General features: G+C 44.3%; 1 pseudogene; it reads left to right on the top strand.

Annotated features, from left to right (window-relative positions):
* Window positions 1-20,058, top strand: part of LOC117093558 — a 32,058-nt pseudogene that overhangs the window by 10,175 nt on the left and 1,825 nt on the right.

The raw sequence follows: 20,058 nt of genomic DNA, 5'->3' as shown, positions 1-20,058 counted from the left end.
CCTTCATCATGGGCTCTATGCGAGCAGGAGAACCACATAATCAGGGAGGCTTCTTTGTAGAGTGCATGGATAGGGAGTAGTCAGGCAGTCTGATGACCCCAAAACTGACTCCATCATGAGGGTGAAGTGCATTACATGAATTACTCCTGAGTGAAGCTGCCACTTTTTTTTTTAATCCCATCCTTCTTCTTTTTTTTTTTTTTTTTTTTGAGATGGAGTCTTGTTCTGTCGCTCAGGCTGGAGTGCAGTAGCCGGATCTCAGCTCACTGCAAGCGCCGCATCCCAGGTTCACGCCATTCTTCTGCCTCAGCCTCCCGAGTAGCTGGGATTACAGGCGCCCACCACCTCGCCTGGCTAGATTTTTTTTTTTTTTTTTTTGAGACGGAGTCTCGCTCTGTCGCCCAGGCTGGAGTGCAGTGGCCGGATCTCAGCTCACTGCAAGCTCCGCCTCCCGGGTTTAAGCCATTCTCCTGCCTCAGCCTCCCGAGTACCTGGGGCTACAGGCGCCGGCCACCTCGCCCGGCTAGTTTTTTGTATTTTTTAGTAGAGACGGGGTTTCACCGTGTTAGCCAGGAGGGTCTCGATCTCCTGACCTCGTGATCCGCCCGTCTCGGCCTCCCAAAGTGCTGGGATTACAGGCTTGAGCCACCGCGCCCGGCCGATTTTGTATTTTTTAGTAGAGACGGGGTTTCACCGGGTTAGCCAGGATGGTCTCGATCTCCTGACCTCATGATCCACCCATCTGGGCCTCCCAAAGTGCTGGGATTACAGGCTTGAGCCACCGCACCCGGCCCATCCTTCTTTTTATGCAAGTCTGATCTACTTTCTCTCAAGCTAAATGTTCTCTCAAGGAGTCCTCCCCAGGCAAATCATTACTTCTTTAGAGAGACATTCTCATACTTTAGTGTTAGAGCAAAAGGTACCAGTACCAGGTACCTTTATAAGGGTGGAAGAATAAAGACCCATTTGTACCAATTGGTTTCTTAAATTGTTTTTAATGTAACACTTGAATAAATTACCCAATAATTAACTTAAATCTCACTTTTGATTGTCTAAAATTTGTTGATTCTGAAAAGAACTGTCCATGTCCTCTAATCGTCATCTCAAGCGTGATTTCTTTCCTAGATACCTACTCCTGTGTTCTCTCTTACCCACTCTGTCCTCAACTTATTCAGAGTATCTGCACCCATCTATTTACCTCATTGTCTCACCTTTAGACTAGCAAGTTCTCAAAAGCAGAGGCTAGCTCTAATTCACTTGGTGTTCAGAAGATCTCGCATAAGGTTAGTGCTCGACAAATTCCTATTTAATAATTGAATGAGCATCAAAGGCAGACATTGCAAATACACAAATCCTTCAAAGGACAACAGTTCCAGAATCTAGTCTGAGGAAAGCATGGAAGGAGGATCTAGGGAGCCTGCAGTCTACCCATCTACAGCTACTGAAGAAGCCCAGGCTGAAGCTCTGTATCCTCTAGCACAGGAAGAAAGTTGGGTGTAGGCACTAGACAGGTTAACATTTAAAAAATGCAAATCACCAGCTTCGGCAACATAGTGAGGACCTGTCTCTACAAAAAAAATTAAAATTAGCTGGGCATGCCTGTAGTCCCAGCTACTAAGGAGGCTAAGGCAGGAGGATCATTTGAGCTCAGGAGTTTAAGGCTGCAGTGAGTAAGCTATAATCATGCCACTGCACTCTAGCCTGGGGGACAGAATGGGACCTTGTCTCAAAAAAAAAAAATCTTAACAGAGCTGTAACTAATATAGAGGTTGAATCAGTAATAAAAAATCTTGGCTGGTCATAGTGGCTCAAGCCTGTAATCCTAGCACTTTGGATAGGTGCAAGGTAGGTGGATTACCAGATCAGGAGTTCGAGACCAGCCTGGCCAACATGGTGAAACCCCATCTCTACTAAAAATACAAAAAAATTAGTCAGGTGTGTTGGCACATGCCAGTCATCTCAGCTACTTAGGTGGCTGAGGTAGGATAATTGCTTGAACCCAGGAGGCAGAGGTTGCAGTGAGCCAAGATCACGCCACTGCACTTCAGAGCTTGGGTGACAGAGTGAGATGCTGTCTGAAAAAAAAAAAAAAATTGTCTCCCAGGAGTCTTAAAAAAAAAATCTCTTAACAAAGAAAATCCCTGGACGTGATGGCTTTACCAGTGAATTCTACCTAATATTTAAAGAAGAACGAACACCAATCCTTCTCAAACTTTTCCAAAACCTGGAAGAGGAGGGAACACTTCCTAACTCACTCTATGAGGCCAGAATTACCCTAATTTTAAAAGCCAGATTAAAAAAAGAAAGCTATGGAACAATGTTTTTTTAAGAACATTAATGCAAAACTCCTCAACAAAATACTAGCAAACCAAATTCAGCAGCATATTAAAAACATTATACATCATGAACCGAGTAGGATTTATTCCTGGAATGCAAGGATGGTTCAACATATGAAACTAGATCAATGTAATGCACCATTAGCTAGATTAACAAAGAAAAAAGACAGAAGATCCAAATAAGCACAATCAAAAATAACAAAGATGGCAATACAACCAATCCCACAAAAATACAAAAGATCATCAGAAACTATTATGAATACCTCTGTGCACACCACTAAAAAACTCTAGAGGAAATGGATAAATTCCTAGAAACATACACCTCCCAAGACTGAACAAGGAAGAAACTGAGAACCTGAACAGACCAATAAGGAGTTCTGAAATTAAATCAGTAACATAAAACCTACCAATCAAAAAAAGCCCTGGGGCCGGGCATGGTGGCTCATGCCTGTAATCCCAGCACTTTGGGAGGCTGAGGCTGAGGTCAGGAGTTTGAGATGATCCTGGCCAACATGATGAAACCCCGTCTCTACTAAAAATACAAAAATTAGCCAGCTGTGGTGGCAGGTGCCTATAATCCCAGCTACTCAGGAGGCTGAGGCAGGAGAATCCCTTGAACCTGGGAGGCGGAGGTTACAGTGAGCCGAACCTGGGAGGCGGAGATTGCAGTAAGCCGAGATTGTGCCACTGCACTCTAGCCTGGGAGACAAGAGCAAAACTCCAAAAAAAAAAAAAAAAAAACAAAACCTCTGGACCAGATGGATTGACAGCCAAATTCTACCAGATGCACAAAGAAGAGCTGGTACCAATCCTACTGAAACAATTCCAAAAACTCAAGGAGGAGGGACTCCTTCCTAACTCATTCTGTGAAATCGGTATCATCCTGATACCAAAATCTGACAGGCATAATGAAAAAAACACAAAAAAACAAAACAGCCAGACACAGTGGCTTATGCCTGTAATCCCAGCGATTTGGGAGGCCAAGGCGAGTGGATCACCTGAGGACAGGAATTCAAGAGCAGCCTGGCCAACATGATGAAGCCCTGACTCTACTAAAAATACAAAAGTTTTCCAGGCATGGTGATATATGCCTGTAATCCCAGTTACTCAGGAAGCTGAGGCAGGAGAATTGCTTGAACCCAGGAAGCAGAGGTTACAGTGAGCCAAGATCGTGCCATCGCATTCCAGTCTGGGCAATAAGGATGAAACTCTGTCTCAAAAAAAAAAAAAAAAAGGCCAGGTGTGGTGGCTCACGCCTATAATCCCAGCACTGTGGGAGGACGAGGCAGGCGGATCACAAGGTCAGGAGATCAAGACCACGGTGAAACCCCGTCTCTACTAAAAATACAAATATTAGCCGGGCGCGGTGGCAGGCGCCTGTAGTCCCAGCTACTCAGGAGGCTGAGGCAGGAGAATGGGTGAACCCAGGAGGCAGAGCTTGCAGTGAGCTGAGATCTGGCCACTGCACTCCAGCCTGGGTGACAGAGCCAGACTCCATCTCAAAAAAAAAAAAAAAAGAAGAAGAAGAAGAAGAAAGAAAGGAAAAAAACAAACAAACTTCAGGCCAATATCCCTGATGAACATAGATGCAAAAATCCTCAACAAAATATTGGCAAACCAAATCCAGCAGCACATCAAAAAGTTAATTCACCGTGATCGAGTAAGCTTCATTTCTGGGATGCAAGGTTGGTTCAACATATGCAAATCAATGATTGTGATTCACTGCATAAACAGAACTAAAAACAAAAAGCATGCAATCGGCCAGGTGCGGTGGCTCAAGCCTGTAATCCCAGCACTTTGGGAGGCTGAGATGGGCGGATCACGAGGTCAGGAGATCGAGACCATCCTGGCGAACACGGTGAAACCCCGTCTCCACTAAAAAATACAGAAAACTAACCGGGCGAGATGGCGGGCGCCTGTAGTCCCAGCCACTCGGGAGGCTGAGGCAGGAGAATGGCGTGAACCCGGGAGGCGGAGCTTGCAGTGAGCTGAGATCTGGCCACTGCACTCCAGCCTGGGCGACAGAGCGAGACTCCGTCTCAAAAAAAAAAAAAAAGAAAGAAAGAGGATGATTCCAAACCCCTCGCTGTGGCCTTGGAAGCCCTACAGAGTCTGTTCCTACCTATCTCTCCAAACTCATCTCAGGCCCCTCTCCTCTTTGCTTACAAAGTTCTAGCCAAAACGATCTTCTTTCCATTTCTCAAATACCCCAAGCTTAGTCCCACTTCATGATGATGCAAGGCAGACAAGTCCCAAAATTGGGGATTAGGCCAGGAGGGTTTTGGCTTTGCCAGGAAATAATTCAAGGGCGAGTTAGTGGTGTTAGCAACTTTTACTGAAGTGGCCGTGTACAGCTGCAGCAGCAGCAGTAGTATTGCTCCTTGAGGAGCAGGGCGACACCATAGGCAATGTGCTCACAGTAGGAGCTCAGTGGCAGTTCTGGAGTAATTGTTATACCGACTTTTAATTATATGCAAATTAAGGGGAATATGATGCAGAATTTTCTAGAAAAAAAGGTTGTCAGGTCATTGCCATGGAAAGGGCAGTAACTGGCCAGGCGTGGTGGCTCACACCTGTAATCCCAGCACTTTGGGAGGCTGAGGCGGGCAGATCACAAGGTCAGGAGTTCAAGACCAGCCTGACCAATATGGTGAAACTCCATCTCTACTAAAAATACAAAAATTAGCTGGGCGTGGTGGCGCATGCCTGTAATCTCAGCTACTCAGGATGGTGAGGCAGGAGAATCATTTGAACCTGGGAGGAGGAGGTTGCAGTGAAAAAAAAAGAAAAGAAAGAGCGGTAACTTCGAGTGTTGTCATGGCAACGGTAAACTGACATGGCACACTAGTGGGAGTGCCTTACAGAGAGGAGATTTGGCCTCTTCCCTGTTTTAGCTATTTCTCTATCGGGTTCAAGGTCCAAGCCCCGCCTCTGGAGATGAGTTTCACCTCCTACCTCAATGACATTTACAGTTGCCTCACCTTCTTCCTAAAACATTCTGTACCCAAATCTTTGCATGACTGGCTCATTCTTGTCATTAGTTTTTCAGCTCAAATGTGAGTCCCTCAGAGATGCCTTCCCAAAGATCATCAGTCTACAATACAAGGCAGTATTGTTTTTTGTTTTTTTTTTTGAGACGGAGTCTCGCTCTGTCACCCGTGCTGGAGTGCAGTGGCCGGATCTCGGCTCACTGCAAGCTACGCCTCCCGGGTTCACGCCATTCTCCTGCCTCAGCCTCCCAGTAGTATTGTTTTTTATTTTCTTCAGAGCGATGGCTACTCTTGTCCAGTTTTGTTTACTTGATTATTGTCAAACTTTTCTCTCTAAAACAGGACTAACCAATAGAATTTTCTGCAATGATGAAAGTATTTTTATATTTGAGCTGTCCAATACAGAAGCCACTAGTTACCAGGTAACTCCTATGCACTTGAAATGTGGCTAGTATGAATGAGCAAATGCATTTTTAATTTAATTTAATTTAATTTAATTTTAACTGATTTAAATTTAAATAGCCACATGTGGCCAGTGGCTACTGTACTGGGCAACACAGTTCTAGTATGTAAGCTTTGAGAGAGCAGGGATTCAATCTTACGCTCTGCCGTATCTCCAGAATCTAGAATAATTAAATACTTCTAACCAAGATATTCTTTGGAGGATGGAGTCTTGTCAGTGTCTAACGTTTGGGTCAGATGTGGCCAGCAATGAGTCATTCATTGATTTGGCTTTTGTCTTAGGAACATCAAGGTGAAAGTCAAGGAGATCCCATTTCTTCAAAATGTTGTTGAAAAAGATAGTGTAACAACATTGTAGAAAAAATTTTAAAAATAAGTAACCTCCTACAATTCTTCCAGCAAACATTGCAACTATTTTAATTTTTTGCATACTGTCTTCCAGATTTTGTTCACATGCAGATGTCTTTTTAATATTTTGCAGACACAAGGACACCATCAAAACTTTGTCCTTGGGGGCCGAGCACGGGTGGCTCACGCCTGTAATCCCAGCACTTTGGGAGGCCAAGGCAGGCGGATCATTTGAGGCCAGGAGTTTAGTCCAGCCTGGCCAACATGGTGAAACTCCATCTCTACTAAAAATACAAAAATTAGCTGGGCGTGGTGTCGCATGCCTGTAATCTCAGCTACTCTGAGGCAGGAGAATCGCTTGAACTTAGGAGGTTGAGGTTGCAGTGAGCCAAGATTGTGCCATTGCACTCCGGTCTGCATGACAGAGACTCCATCTCAAAAACCCAAAGCAAAAACAAAAACCTTTGTCCTTGGAGAACATTGCCAATGCCCAGCCAGGTCTCAGCTCAGAAAGAGCCTGACTATTGCAGTCATTTCCTGTGGCTCACCCAGTGAAAAGATCTTACCACCTCACAGCCACTTGGAGAGCCCTATGCATTGAAGACACTGGCTTGGCCCTGGGTACACAGCAATTGATGATCATTTGTGAAGGACAGATATTGAAGAAGGCAGGGGCTTGCTGGCTTATTCATTCATCCAACAACTACTATTCTCTGCTATTGAATCTCATAAATATTTTCCTTATTTCTACAGGCTCTACTATTTTCCTTTTTTATGACTGAGTAGCAGACACACCAAAATCTATTAAACTTATTCTGTATTAGATCATAGAGCATTTAACTTATGCCCATTATTGGATCCTGCAGAATTCTGTAATTAACTCTTCCTGCATGGAGTTTTTTTTACTTTTGTTGTATTATTTCCTTATAGTGTAGTGGTTGGCTATGAGTACAGGTTCTGGAAAGAGATGATCTGATTTTTAACACTATCCATGGTAGTTTGGGCAAATTTCTTCACTTCTCCATATCTCAGTATTTCATTTATCAAGAAGGGTCACTAATAACACCTTCCTCATAGGATTGTTGTGAGAATTGAAATTAATAAATTACATATAAAGTGTTTGGCTCTGAGTTAGTACTCAACACAGAATAACACAAGAATACTCCTCTTGATCCAGGAGTAATTTCAAGGATATTAATATTTTCGAGACTGTTTCTAGATTGTGCTAATGGTTGTACAACTCTGAAAATATATTAAAAATCATTGAACTATACAGTCAATAAAAGCCTGTTGCTAGTTATGGCTGTGTTGTTTTCCCAAATGGTATTCCTATTGTCATTCCTATTCTCACCTCAATTTTGTCACGATCTCATCAGAAATGGGGGCTACTATTTTAAATACAGTTTTCTTTATTTGAGAAAGGTCAAATAGAATCCTAAATGTGCTTTCTCTTGCATTTTTTACCTTATTACTAGCAAGGAATGCATGTATTGTTTACTCTTTGCTTCCTATTGAATATTTGCTTCCTCTTGACCTAACTCTTTGCCCATTTTACTTCTGTGGCTGAAGTCCTTTTTCTTGAATAATCTATTTCTTAGTATGTCTAATTTACTAGTAATAGTGAGTTGGTCTCTAATAAGGGAAGCTTCGAAAAAGCTAACTGTTTTCTCCTCAAAGGGCTCCTCAATATTCTACTAAACCTATGTTCTCATTAGCCAAGGGCCTTCTCCAAGCATAGTCTTTCCATCGTAATGTACCTGCAGCATTTTCCCCAGGGCCTGCCCTCTAAAGACTTGATAAGAAAAAGCTTTGAACACATGCTCCTTTCTTCTTGCTCTTCCTATCTACTGATTGGGCTTGGAATTCTGCCAAGACAAACAGTGTCCTCTACTCTTCAGGAAAATGCAAGGCTTCTCAACCATCTTTGAGGGGCCTGCTTCAGATGACAATTTCACAACATGTTCACAAGGCAAACTTGGATTGAGAAGACCCCCAATTTAGAGACAATAAATCTCCAATTGGAAAGGAAGCATCACTACTTTCCCTAGTACAGTAATGTTAATTGAAATCTACAGAATGTTATAACTCTTGCAGTTCCATTTAAATGAACTAGGGATGACAGCAATAGAGTCTGACAAGCTGGCCAAACAGGGACTTCCTAGCCCAGGGTCTGAGCTCTGTCAGTGTGCCCAAAGAGGATTAGCCTCAAAGAGTAGATTCATAATAACCAAACTCACGGGAGTTTGAAGTCTATACCTTCATAAAGGATTTCTGAAAGTTCTGTTTGTGACAGACATGCCCTGAGAGATGAGGAAAGGAGTGCAGGTGTTAGTCTGTTTATGTGGGAAAGGACTGGAAACTCTCTAAGGGGACAGAGTGTTCTTCGCTGGGTGCATATTGCTTGTTCAGATGATACCCTGAGACCACAGATGACTCCTTGGTTTTTTCCTTCTGAATATACAACAGAAGATGTTAACCCAGGATAGTCTGTGGTTCAGGAGTGGCCACTAGAAGCACTTCCAGGCACTTCCATCCTGAGGGAGAACACTGCTAGGAGAAGGATAGGCAATTAGGGAGAATGAGGCTGTTGGTGTCATTGCTTACGCCTTTGTCTATCGGCAGCCAAAAATTAGCATCCTTCCCCCTCTTAAAATAGCCTCATGTTAGGAGGGCTCCATTCAATTGTTTCTTGTGGGTGGATTTGAAACAACTGAAATTTCTTCTATCCTTAATTCTCTTGTCACACTCAGGAACGAAATATGCCAGTGTAAATATGCTCTTTGATGAGAATGTTTTCTCTTCTGAGAAGCAAAACAAAATGCTAGCAGTTCAGGCCTGAAAAGCACTAAGATCCTGAAGCTCAGCTTTATTGCATTTTGGCGAGCAACACTAGGCCATCAGAAAAAAAGAGAATCTATTCAACAAACTCTTATTTCTAAGTAAAATAAAAAATGCACACAAGATTATTTCACCATAACCATTATCTAAATGTGTAGACTTTACTCAAAGTAACTGAACTATACAGGCCTCAGCAATTCCTGATTGCTTGCTGGCTGCCCCACAGTTATTTTTATGCCAGTTACCAGAATTTGATGACTTAGTAAGAGTTAAATGGCATTTGGTAATAAACAGATAAGCTAAATTACAATGATCAATAGCCTTTTGTAAAATTATATGATTATAGTCATCAGAGAAAAAAAATCCACAGGTAAGAAAGAATTGGATAAGTGCATTAAATGTTTAATCAGGCTATGCAAAAATAACACAATGGAACACTTTTAGAGAATGTAGCTGTTCTCGGCCGGGCGCGGTGGCTCAAGCCTGTAATCCCAGCACTTTGGGAGGCCGAGACGGGTGGATCACGAGGTCAGGAGATCGAGACCATCCTGGCTAACACGGTGAAACCCCGTCTCTACTAAAAAATACAAAAACTAGCCGGGCGAGGTGGCGGGCACCTGTAGTCCCAGCTACTCGGGAGGCTGAGTCAGGAGAATGGCGTAAACCTGGGAGGCGGAGCTTGCAGTGAGCTGAGATCCGGCCACTGCACTCCAGTCCGGGCGACAGAGCAAGACTCCGCCTCAAAAAAAAAAAAAAAAAAAAAATGTAGCTGTTCTCAAATATGCCTTCTATTTGGGAGTCATACGTTTCTTTTTTTTTTTTTTCGAGACAGAGTTTCGCTGTTGTCACCCAGGCTAGGGTGCAATGGTGCGATCTCGGCTCACTGCAACCTCCGCCTCCTGGGTTCAAGAAATTCCCTGCCTCCCGAGTAGCTGGGGTTATGGGCACCCACCACCATACCCAGCTAATTATCCTTAAAAACTGCTCAGGGAGACAGAATTGAGTAATAATAAAACTCTGTTCTCTCGCACAGCAGCCTCTGCTTGAATTACTCTTTCTGTATTGCCATTCCCCGTCTTGATGAATTGGTTGGCTCTGTCTAGACAGTGGGCAAAGTGAACTCCTTGGGCTGTTACACAACTGGGATTGGAGATGAACAGGAGAGTATTGTACGCAGAAGGAGGAGGCCCTATGGGAGGAGTAAGTGTGGAATCTACCTGTCATGTTGGTGCTCTTAACACTGTGGATCAGATCAAAGCCACCAGAAAGCTATATATTTGTTAGTAGCCATACCTACCAGCGAGAAAAGACCAGTAATTATTACCAACATTTATTGAGCACTTACTATGAACCATGAACTTTCTTAGAGGTTATGGAAATTAACTAATTTAATTAGTTAATTAAATTCAACCACCTTATGAAGTGAGCTCAATCATCCTGAATTTTCAATGTAGAAACCAAGACATGAAGTTAAGCGCAAAGTTAGACAACTAGTAAGAAACAGAATTTGAAGTTAGTAATTCTGACTACAGAGCCAAAGAACCTAACCTGACTGCTACATATAGGCTGCAAGGTCTTAGGAGACTTTAGGAGCTCATGAGGCACAATGGCATCTTGGGGTCAGACACAGTTCTGAGGAATCAACTTTTGCAAAGGATTTTACTGGCCTCAGCCTGCACATACTAAACCATTCCACCCCAGTCCAGTGCCCCTAGTCCATCACAATCAAGTGCCATACATCAGTAGCTTATAAGCAGTAGTGGGTGGAGGATATTTTTGACTAAGAGAGCTGGGAAGAGGAAGATATTTTGTCCAATGTTTGTTTTGGAACAAACATTCCAAGCAAATACATGTTGCTTGGAATGCAACACATAGCATCTTCTCATAAGCCTTGGTAATGCTCTCAGATGGACACTCAAAAATATCTGATACCAACTAGATACAGTGGCTCATGCCTGTAATCCTAGCACTTTAGGAGGCTGAGGTGGGTGGATTACTTGAGCCCAGGAGTTCGAGACCAGCTTGGGCAACATAGTGAGACCCTGTCTCTAATTTTATTTTTGTTTTTTAAAAAATATTTATTAAAAAAAAATAAAATAAAGACATAAAAAAGAACACTCGATACCACATATAACAAGGCTATTCCTTCCCCAATATTTAGCAATATACCAAGAGAAAATACATTCTGAGAACCTTTTCCAACCATTCTCCATACTGCAAAGGAGATTGTACAAGATTACTGAAAGAAAAACAAAGAAACAGGCCGGGCGCGGTGGCTCAAGCCTGTAATCCCAGCACTTTGGGAGGCCGAGACGGGCGGATCACGAGGTCAGGAGATCGAGACCATCCTGGCTAACACGGTGAAACCCCGTCTCTACTAAAAATACAAAAACTAGCCGGGTGAGGTGGCGGGCGCCTGTAGTCCCAGCTACTCGGGAGGCTGAGGCAGGAGAATGGCGTAAACCCGGGAGGCGGAGCTTGCAGTGAGCTGAGATCCGGCCACTGCAGTCCAGTCCAGTCCGGACGACAGAGCGAGACTCCGCCTCAAAAAAAAAAAAAAAAAAAAAAAAAAAAAAAAAAGAAAAACAAAGAAACATAGAAACAAAAAGAAGATAAATCAGGTAAAGATGTCCAAGGACTTCAGACTTCTGTACCCAAAGCTGGGTGCCTGGTTTTCTCAGTGACTATAATGTCCCATCTTCATTTCTACTTTATTTTTTGTGTTCTTGCTATAAGTGACTTCAAATACCTTTGATTTTATGAATTAGAACACCAATCTATTTAATAAGTCATAAATTATTGATATAAAAATCTTTACTTATGAGAAATGAGTGCAGCATAAAGAGACCAAGAGTAGGAGCCAGATTATCTTATAACATTTTTTTTTTTTTTTGAGACAGAGTCTCACTCTGTCGCCCAGCCTGGAGTGCAGGGGCGTGATCTCGACTCACTGCAAACTCCATCTGCCAGGTTCAAGCGATTCTCCTGCCTTAGCCTCCCCCGTAGCTGGGATTACAGGCACGTGACACCACACCTGGCTAATTTTTGTATTTTTACTAGATTACTAGACATGAGGGTTTCACCATGTTGGCCAGGCTGGTCTCAAACCCCTGACCTCAAGTGATCCACCCTCCTTGGTCTCCCAAAGTGCTGGGATTACAGACATGAGCCACCAAGCCCAGCTTTTTTTGGGGGGGGAGCAGGGGGACAGGGCTTTGCCATGTTGCCCAGGTTGGTCTCGAACTCCTAGACTCACACGATCTGTCTGCCTAGGCCTCTCAAAGTGCTGGGATTACAGCCCTACCCCCAGTTTTTTAAATAAAAAAGTCTAGGTCAGGTGAGGTGACTCATGCCTATAATCCCAGCACTTTGGAAGGCTGAGGCAGGTGGATCACCTGAGGTCAGGAGTTCGAGACCAGCCTGGCCACCGTGGTGAAGCCCAGTCTCTACTAAAAATACAAAAATTAGCTGGGTGTGGTGGCAGGCACCTGTAATTCCAGCTACTTGGGAAGCTGAGACAGGAGAATCACTTGAACATGGGAGGCAGAAGTTGCAGTGAGCTGAGATTGAATCACTGCACTCTAGCCTTGGTGACAGAGTGAGACTCAGTCTCAAAAATATACAGCAACAACAACAACAACAACAAATGGGGGTAGGGAGTGATGGAATAAATTATTTTTATCAATTCTTTTTTTTTCTTTTTTTTTTGAGACAGAGTATGGCTCTGTCACCTAGGCTGGAATGCAGTGGCGTGATCTCGACTCACTGCAACCTCCACCTCCCGGGTTCAGGCAATTCTCCTGCTTCAGCCTCTGGAGCAGCTGAGATTATAAGCTTATAAGCATGCCACCATGTTCAGCTAATCGACCCCCAGCCTGACACCCGTGAAAAGTCTGTGCTGAGGAGGACTAGTATAAGAGGAAAGAAGGCCTCTTGGCAGTTGAGATAGAGAAAAGCATCTGTCTCCTGCCCGTTCCTGGGCAATGGAACATCTCGGTGTAAAACCCGATTGTATATTCTGTTTGCTGAGAAAGGAGAAAACCGCCTTAGGGCTGAAGGTGGGACGTGCTAGTGGCAATGCTGCTCTTTATGCACTAAAAAGGTTTATGGGGATGTTTGCATATGCATATCAAGGCACAGCACTTTTCCTTAAACTTATGTCACAGAGATCTTTATTCATATGTCTCACTGCTGACCTTCTCCCTATGATGATCCTATTATCCTGCCACTTCCCTTTTTCTAAGATGGTAAAGATAATGATCAATAAATACTGAGGGAACTCAGAGACCGGTGCCGGCGTGGGTCCTCTGTATGCTGAGCGCTGCTCCCCTGGGCCCACTTTTTCTTTCTCTATACTTTGTTTCTCAAAGTATAGAGAAATAATTTCTTCTCTCAAGTCTCTGGTTCCACCTAATGAGAAACGCCCACAGGTACAGAGGGGCAGGCCACCCCTTCAAGGTGGAGTAGGCCAGGCGCGGTGGCTCAAGCCTGTAATCCCAGCACTTTCGGAGGCCGAGGCAGGCGGATCACGAGGTCAGGAGATCAAGACCATCCTGGCTAACATGGTGAAACCCATCTCTATTAAAAATACAAAAACTTAGCTGGGCGTGGTGGCAGGCGCCTGTTGTCCCAGCTACTCGGGAGGCTGAGGCAGGAGAATGGTGTGAACCCGGGAGGCGGAGCTTGCAGTGAGCCGAGATGGCGCCACTTCACTCCAGCAGGGGTGACAGAGCGAGACTCCGTCTCAAAAAAAAAAAAAAAGGAAAGAAAGAAAATTTATGATTTCTTAATGTATAAATTTAAGTTGATGTTTGTGGATCATACTATGAAATGAAAAGTAAATAAGGCTGCCTTTTTAGCCAATTTTTAAGTTATTATGGTTTAAGGATTAAGAATTATTTTATCGGCCGGGCGCGGTGGCTCAAGCCTGTAATCCCAGCACTCTGGGAGGCCGAGACGGGCGGATCACGAGGTCAGGAGATCGAGTCCATCCTGGCTAACACGGTGAAACCCCGTCTCTACTAAAAAATACAAAAAACTAGCCGGGCGATGTGGCGGGCGCCTGTAGTCCCAGCTACGTGGGAGGCTGAGGCAGGAGAATGGCGTGAACCCGGGAGGCGGAGCTTGCAGTGAGCTGAGATCCGGCCACTGCACTCCAGCCTGGGCGGCAGAGCGAGACTCCGTCTCAAAAAAAAAAAAAAAAAAAAAAAAAGAATTATTTTATCTTGGCCTGGCGTGATGGCTCACGCCTGTAATCCAGCACTTTGGGAGGCCAAGGCGGGCGGATCATGAGGTCAGGAGATCAAGACCATCTTGGCTAACATAGTGAAACCCGTCTCTACTAAAAATACAAAAAATTAGCTGGACGTGGTGGCAGGTGCCTGTAGACCCAGCTACTCAGGAGGCTGAGGCAGGAGAATGGTGTGAACCTGGGAGGCGGAGGTTGCAGTGAGCCGAGATTGTGCCATTGCACTCCAGCCTGGGTGACAGAGCGAGACTCAGTCTCAAAAAAAAAAAAGAAGTATTTTATCTTATGTGATGGGTTTGTTCATTGCTAAATATGAGCTGCCCAACCCATGGAAACAATTTGGAGTTTTCCAAATGCTTATGAGTAAAGCTAAACTATTGCTTTTCTATAATGTGTGTGCTTGTGTATGTATGTTTATGTGTGTTATGGGGATGTTTTCTGTGTCTGTGTTATTTGGAAAATTTGGGGGCAACATCAAAACTGAATAGAGACTGATTTCATTAATTCCACTATCTTAATGCAGTATGTTTCCCAAAATGCAATGGAGAGGCTGAGGGCGGTGGCTCATGGCTGTAATCCCAGCACTTTGGGAGATGAGGCGGGCAGAGCATTTGAGGCCAGAAGTTCAAGACCAGCCTGGCCAACATGGTGAAACCCTTTCTCTACCAAAAATACAAAAATTAACGGGCGTGGTGGCACACACCTGTAATCCCAACTACTTGGGGGGCTGAGGCAGGAGAATCACTTAAATGCAGGAAGCAGAGGTTGCAGTAAGCCAAGATCGCACCACTGTGATAGGGTGAGACTCTGTCTCAAAAAAAGAAAAAAAAAAAGTAATGGAGAGAAGCTGGGGTAAATGGGTTGACCCAGTGCTTGCCAGAAATACAATTTTACCTTTGAATCCTGAATATAGAAGCAATAAGATTCTGGAAACCCAGTTACACTTTAACTGGCTATGCAATTTATACCCTGGAGACTAGCAACGCAGTTTGAGAGAATAATCTATGAATTTTCAAAAAGTCATGTCTAGGATTAAGAGTGTATTATTGGCCGAGCGCAGTGGCTCACACCTGTAATCCCAGCACTTTAGGAGGCCAAAACGGGCAGATCATCTCTGGTCAGAAGTTTGAGACCAGCCTGGCCAATGTGGTGAAATCTTGCCTCTACTAAAAATACAAAAATCAGCAGGTGTGGTTGCTGTATGCCTGTAATCCCAGCTACTCGGGAGGCTGAGACAGGAGAATCGCTTGAACCTGGGAAGTGGGGGTTGCAGTGAGCTGAGATCTTACCACTGCATTCCAGCCTGGGTGACAGAGCGAGACTCCGTCTCATTAAAAAAAAAGAAAAAAGAAAAAGAAAGAAAGAAAGAATGTGCTAATAGGTATAATTTACAATACGTAATTTAGATTTTTAATAAATACTTGGTTTTAAAATGTCTTTTGGAAATTTGGCATAGATATTGAATAGTGAATGCCAATATGTTTTTAAAGGCTTTGGAAAGAATCAAGTGTGTTCATTCAACTTATTCAATAAATATTTATTGACAGCTACAATATCCCAAGAACTGGGATAGGTCAGTGAGCAAAATGGATGAGGACCCTTGTGATGCTTAGGGAAGACAGACAACAGCAATAGACATGCTAAATAATCAAAGTAAACAATAGATTCTAAGGCAATAATAGGGAATTTAAAAAAAGAAATAGAACAGGACAAGAAGGAGTGCTAGTGACTATAGGAGTGTTGTAATTTGTTTTTTTTTTTTTTTTTTTTTTGAGACTAAGTCTCTCTCTTGTTCCCCAGGCTGGAGTGGAATGGCGTGATCTCAGCTCACCGCAACCTCTGCCTCCCGGATTCAAGTGATTCTCCTGTGTCAGCCTCCCGAGTAGCTGGGATTACAGGTGTCTGCCACCATGCCCAGCTAATTTTTGGATTTTTTAGTAGAGATGGGGTTTCACAACGTTGGCCAGGCTGGTCTTGAACTCCTGATCTCAGGTGATCCGCCCACCTCGGCCTCCCAAAGTGCGGGGATTACAGGCATGAGCCATTGTGCCCGGCCAGGAGTGTTATAATTTTAAATAGGATGGTCAAGGTAGGTGCCATTGAGAAGGGACATTTGTTCAAAGACTTGAAAAAAGATGGGGGATTTAGCCATGTGATCACTGGGGGAAGAGGCTCTTAAGCAAGAGGAATAACACATGCAAAGTCTCCAAGGAAACAGTGAGCCTGGTGTATCTGAGAAACAGCGACTAGGCCAGTGTGCCTGAAGGAGAGTGAGCAATAAGGAGAGTGGAGGGGGATGACAATAGAGGCAGCCAGAGCCAGAGTAGGTAGAGCTTTGTAGGCCATTGTAAGGACCTTGCTTTTTCTTTAGATCAAGATGTCTCAGTCTCAGCACTACTGATGTTTTGGGATAGATAATCCTTTTTTGTAGATGATCGCCTAGCTGAAAACATTGTAAAATGTTAAGAAGCATCCTTGGGGCTGGGCCTAGTGGCTCATGCCTGTAATCCCAGCACTTTGGGAGGCTGAGATAGGTGAATCATCTGAAGTCAGGAGCTCGAGATCAGCCTGGCCAACATGGTGAAACCCCGTCTCTAATAAAAACACAAAAATTAGCCAGACATAGTGGCACACACCTGTAATCCCAGCTACTCAGGTGGCTGAGGCATGAGAATTGCTCAAGCCTGGGAGGTGGAGGTTGCAGTGAGCAAAAATCGCACCACTGCACTCCAGCATGGGTGACAAGAGCAAGACTCTGACTCAAGAAAAAAAAAAAAAAATGAAGCATACTTGGCCTCTTCCTACTTGATGCTAGTAGTCCCCTGCCAGTGTGACAGCCAAAAATGTCTCCAGACATTGTTAAAGGTCCCCTAGAGAAAAATCCTCCTGTCCTCTGACCCTTGTCACGAACAACTAGCCTACATAATATCAAAAGTCTTTGGAGAATTGTTAGTAAAGGAGTGACATCTGACATGCTTTAAAACAACTTTATTAATATGTAATTATGTACCATAAAATTCACCTACAGTGTAAAATCTATGGGTTTTAGTATACATATTTAGGCAGCCACCACCAGAATCTATTTTAGAATGCTGTAATCACCCCCAAAATAATCTTGTACCCATTATCAATCAGTCACTCCTCATTTCCATTCTTTTGAATGTGGCTATCCAATTGTCCCAGCACCTTTTGTTGAAAAGATTATCTTTCTGATTGAATTGTTTTGGCACCCTTGTCAAAAATGAATAGGTCATAGTAGGAGAATTTATTTTTGAACTTTCATTCCTATTCCATTGATCTATATGTCATCCCTACACTACCACCGCACTGTTTTGATTATTGTAGCTTTGTGGTAGATTTTGAAATCAGGAAGTGAGAGTCCCAAAATTTGCTCTTCTTTTTCAGTATTGTTTTGGCTATTCTAGTTCTCTTACATTTGCATATGAATTTTAGAATCAGCTCATCAATTTCTGCAAAAAAATCCAGCTGGGATTTTTATAGGGATTGCATTGAATCTGTAGATCAATTTGGGGAATATGTCCATTTTAATAATAAGTTTTCTGATCCATGAACATAGGAGGCCTTTCCATTTATTTAGATCTGCTTTAATTTCTTTTTTTTTTTTTTTTTGAGACGGAGTCTCGCTCTGTTGCCCCGGCTGGAGTGCAGTGGCGGATCTCAGCTCACTGCAAGCTCCGCTTCCCGGGTTGACGCCATTCTCCTGCCTCAGCCTCCCGAGTAGCTGGGACTACAGGCGCCGCCACCTCGCCCGGCTAGTTTTTTGTATTTTTTAGTAGAGACGGGGTTTCACCGTGTTAGCCAGGATGGTCTCGATCTCCTGACCTTGTGATCCGCCCGTCTCGGCCTCCCAAAGTGCTGGGATTACAGGGTTGAGCCACCGCGCCCGGCCTTTCTTTTTTTTTTTTGAGATGGAGTCTCATGCCCAGGCTGGAATGCAGTGGCCAGATCTCAGCTCACTGCAAGCTCCGCCTCCTGGGTTTATGCCATCCTCCTGCCTCAGCCTCCCGAGTAGCTGGGACTACAGGCGCCTGCCAAATTGCCCGGCTAGTTTTTTGTATTTTTTAGTAGAGACGGGGTTTCACCGTGTTAGCCAGGATGGTCTCGATCTCCTGACCTTGTGATCCGCCCGTCTCGGCCTCCCAAGTGCTGGGATTACAGGGTTGAGCCACCGCGCCCGGCCTTTCTTTTTTTTTTTTTGAGATGGAGTCTCATGCCCAGGCTGGAATGCAGTGGCCAGATCTCAGCTCACTGCAAGCTCCGCCTCCTGGGTTTATGCCATCCTCCTGCCTCAGCCTCCCGAGTAGCTGGGACTACAGGCGCCTGCCAAATTGCCCGGCTAGTTTTTTGTATTTTTTAGTAGAGACGGGGTTTCACCGTGTTAGCCAGGATGGTCTCGATCTCCTGACCTCGTGATCCGCCCGTCTCGGCCTCCCAAAGTGCTGGGATTACAGGCTTGAGCCACTGCGCCCAGCCAGATCTGCTTTAATTTCTTTCAATGGTATTCTATAGTTTCCATTGTACAAATCTTGCACTTCTTTTGTTAAATTTATTCCTGAATACATTATTTCTTCAAGGAATTGTTTTCTTCATTTGGAGAAAACAGCCTGTTGCATGGCAAGAGTAATGGCATTTTCAAGCCAAACCTACATAATGACCCATATTTGACTCCTGCGTACCAAGGCAGTCCCACAGAAACAATGCCTGTAGCATAGATAACCCCTCACGAAGATGCTTATCTAACTTCCCCAGTGGTCATGAGTTTTGCAAGAGTGTCTGAGACATGACTAACTGCACGTTTTACAAAAAAAAAAAAAAAAAAAAAAACCCACAAAACTTGCTACATAAAGGGTATTTTCTGGAGGACAGGTGCAAGTGTCCACTGTCTTGTAGCTGCCCGAGACCAGGCTCTGTTCTACCCATCCTCACTTTCTTCCCCTGAGCCATTCCCCAATGGGAAGCTTTTTTTTTTTTTTTTTTTGAGACGGAGTCTCGCTCTGTCGCCCAGGCTGGAGTACAGTGGGGCGATCTCAACTCACTGCAAGCTCCGCCTCCCGGGTTCACGCCATTCTCCTGCCTCAGCCTCCTGCGTAGCTGGGACTACAGGCGCCCGCCACCGCGCCCGGCTAATTTTTGTATTTTTAGTAGAGATGGGGTTTCACCGTGTTAGCCAGGATGGTCTCAATCTCCTCACCTCGTGATCTGCCCGTCTCAGCCTCCCAAAGTGCTGGGATTACAGGCGTGAGCCACCACGCCTGGCCTTCCAATGGGAAGCTTTTAAAAAAATAACTCTATTAAAAGACGTTTTTCCTCTCTTGTGCTTACCTTCATATTTCTAAATAACATACTATGCCACCATTCCTTGATTTGTCTATTTTTGGATTAAGCTAACACAATCCTCCTCTTCTCTCAATACAGTTATAGGACTGACTGTTTTAGGTCCTCTCTCTCTTTTTTTTTTTTTTTTTTTTTTGAGATAGAGTCTTGCCTTGTAGCCCAGGCTGGAGCGCAGTGGCTTGAGCTGTGCAGTGGCCTGAGCTGGAGTGCAGTGGCCTGATCTTGGCTCACTGCAACCTCCACCTCCTGGGATCAAGCGATTCTCTTGCCTCAGCCTCCTGAGTAGCTGGGATTACAGGCGTATACCACCACGCCTGGCTAATTTTTGTATTTTTAGTAGAGAAGGGGTTTCACCATGTTTGCAAGGCTGGTATCGAACTCCTGACCTCGTGCTCCATCCACCTCGGCCTCCCAAAGTGCTGGGATTACAGGCGTGAGCCACCGCGCCCGGCCCGACTCCTCGTTTTTTTTTTAAATGCAG

This window comes from Trachypithecus francoisi, unplaced genomic scaffold, assembly GCF_009764315.1.
Source record: "Trachypithecus francoisi isolate TF-2019V2 unplaced genomic scaffold, Tfra_2.0 Lachesis_group12, whole genome shotgun sequence".
NCBI lineage: Eukaryota > Metazoa > Chordata > Mammalia > Primates > Cercopithecidae > Trachypithecus > Trachypithecus francoisi.
Note: the sequence above shows the minus strand (reverse complement) of the source record. Positions and strands in the feature narration are given on the sequence as shown.